This window comes from Schistocerca americana, chromosome 7, assembly GCF_021461395.2.
Source record: "Schistocerca americana isolate TAMUIC-IGC-003095 chromosome 7, iqSchAmer2.1, whole genome shotgun sequence".
NCBI lineage: Eukaryota > Metazoa > Arthropoda > Insecta > Orthoptera > Acrididae > Schistocerca > Schistocerca americana.
Window position 1 is genome coordinate 513,677,532 of NC_060125.1, and position 2,978 is coordinate 513,680,509.

The 2,978-nt window shown below is 39.2% G+C and overlaps 2 non-coding genes across 2 annotated transcripts; both read right to left on the minus strand.

The window, feature by feature from the left end:
• Window positions 1–1,387: 1,387 nt before the first annotated feature.
• On the minus strand, window positions 1,388–1,460 carry Trnaa-agc. Its single transcript has one exon. It is a non-coding gene; the product is annotated as a tRNA-Ala (tRNA).
• Window positions 1,461–1,889: 429 nt separating this feature from the next.
• Window positions 1,890–1,962, minus strand: Trnaf-gaa. Its single transcript has one exon. It is a non-coding gene; the product is annotated as a tRNA-Phe (tRNA).
• Between the last annotated feature and the right edge of the window lie 1,016 nt (window positions 1,963–2,978).

A 2,978-nucleotide genomic window follows, 5' to 3' on the forward strand; every position in this document is an offset into this window, starting at 1 on the left:
TTTGGGGAGGTGAGCAAATTGCTCTGATGCCACGTTCAATCACATCCCAGATGTGTTCAATCAGGTTCAGGTCTGGCGACTTGGGGGGCCAGTATATCAGTTGGAACTCGCCACTGTATTCCTCGAACTCCTGGCCTTGTGACATGGTGCATTATCTTGTGGAGAGATACCACTACTATTGCGAAACACGATCATCATGAAGGGTGTATGTAGTCTGCAACCAATGTACGATAATCCTTGGCCATCATGGTGCCTTGCACAAGCTCCACTAGGCCCATGGATGCCATGTGAATGTTCCCCAGAGCATAATGGAGCTGCTGCCAGTTGTCTCCATCCCGCAGTACAGCTGTGAAGGAGCTGTTTCCCTGTAATATGATACATTCGTGCTCTTTCATCGGCATGTGTTCTGAACTACATTCATATCCACTTCTTATGAAGGTAGGCGAATTGGACTATAGTTTCAGAGCACAATGGATCTCCATTTTCGTATTGTGGTAAAATTGTGTCTACTTCATTTTATCTGTCTATTCCATAAGATATGAGTTAACTAGGTAGAAGAATGGTTTGGCCATTTCATTTGCCTTTAACTTCAAAACTTTATTTAAAAGCCCATTTGTATCAGTGGAGGTTTTATTATCACTTTTACTATCCATTGTGCTGAAGTAGGACAGAAATAACATGAGTTAATGGTGGTGTCTTGGTTATTTTTTAGAAGCTGTAGGGCTTGCAGAGGATCACTTTTGTTATTTTCTGTAAGACTTTTGCATATGTTGGTAAAATATGTGTTGAAAGTGCCACTAACAGCTACAGGGTCTTCTATTATTCTGCTCTTTACTTTGAGCCATAGGCTTTTATTACCTGACAAGTATCCTGTTTCTTTGTAAATTACCTCCCATGTGCTCCTGACACTGGTGGCTGAGCAATCATGTTCCCCACAAAATTTTTTGGGAGCTTACAGTGTCTTATTGTAACTTTTTTAAACTTTATAACTCACCAAAATGATCGTCTGTGTGGATCTCTGTTACTAATATAAAGAGATATTAGTTTTGTACAGGATACAAGTAAACCCTTCGTCAGCCATGTCACACGCTCTCCCTTTTCCTTCACTGTCCTTGTTTCACTCGGTAGGCACTCTTCTGTAGCCTTTAAATAAATATTCAGTAAAACGTTGAACAGAAGCAAATATGAAGTCCTTCTGAAGGTTAGTAGAAGGGCTCATGCCCAATCAAATACGTTATTTTTACAAATTCCTGTTCAGTTGGGAAGAGGTTATTCATAATATACTTTCACTGTATACAAAAACTGTTACGCAAAACATATTTGGAAGTTTGTAAGATATTGTGAATTCGTGTACGCAGTTACACGAGGGAAAGGGGAAAAAAAATTGTGGAGGCGCCGGGTATCGATCCCGGTACCTCTCGCATGCTAAGCGAGCGCTCTACCATCTGAGCTACGCCCCCTGACGATAGTGAATGGAAATATATCGATTCAGACTATTCCGAGTCGAATTGTTTATAATTAATTATTTTAGGTTGTAACGTAGATTATTATGTATGAAAGCGGAAATTCCGCTGTCTTACGTAATCACAATACGATAAACTTGGTGCAAAAATGTTTACCATTGTACTTCTGATTGGATTACTGCATCGTGTTGCTCCAAAGTGAAGAACTGTAAAGTATCACTACACGTACGAATGTGTAATTATGAGGAACGGCATTGCAAAACATACATCACAGAAACTGAATCAAAATCCTTTTTATAATTATTTCTCTTTTAGTATATTGAATGGTTAAAATTATGGTTATAAAGAATGGACCGAGCTCCAAAATATAATGAAGTGCTTTAAGTATGCCTAACGCGGCGTAGGATGGATGGGAAAAAAAATTATTGCCGAAACCCGGGATCGAACCAGGGACCTTTAGATCTTCAGTCTAACGCTCTCCCAACTGAGCTATTTCGGCCAATGCGTAAATAGAAAACAAAAATTGGTAGCGTTCGTACCATTTTTTTATGCCGTATTTTTATAGATATAATTAGTACAACATTCATATGTTTACATGTGTACTTTGTATAACATTTTTATGCAGAGTGACAGTTGTTTTGCAATTCAGTGTTGATATACCACATTGGTAATACGCCACACTAGTGTAAGTGTAGAACATCGCGATCACTCTAACTAGCGGTGAAATACAGTAAGTGGGATTTAGCTAGTAGGTACAGTTTCATAGAATTTTGAGATGTATGCCTCGAAGGTAACGGCACCATGAAACAAGAAGAGAAGCTACAGCCTTTTTGAGTCTGTAGTAGATCGTGAAGTTACTTGGATTGGCAGTGCATATTCTTTAATGGAAAACATGTAAGTGCAACTTGGTTATTAGGAAACTATATTTTCTTGATCTACGTTTCTAGACTACCACAGTTTTAGGTCTCTTATTAATAAAGGTTGCAGTCTGACAATTTTTGTATTACGCACAGTTCATACAAGATCAAACACCGTTTACCTACTGTCGCAGCTGATTTTTATTAGTTCCATTCGAACTTGACGAAAAAACCTCTTCTTATTATCTAGTGCAGCGGTCGTCAAGCTTTTTTTAATTTTTTTTATATATAGAGGGAATATTGACATTGTAGAGCGACACCTTTGGCCGCATAGGAAAGAGGGAGGGGGGCGGATGTAGAGTGTAAAGTGGCCTCCCAAAGATAAATTCAAATTTCACCAAACCGTGGTTATTGTTACAAGCTTACCACTTACGCATCTTCAATCTACATATCATAGGGTATCACACCTAATATATTCAAGTGAAAAAGAAAATGATATATTGGAACTACTGGCATTTTTTCGGGAGGCTTACAATTTTCCGTAAGCTGCTGCGGTCTCCTAAACTGACATACGGCCGGGAGAGCTATGAGCTGACCGCATGCCCCTCCATATTCGCATCCTGTGACACGCGTGTGCTTAGTTAGAATGACACAACAG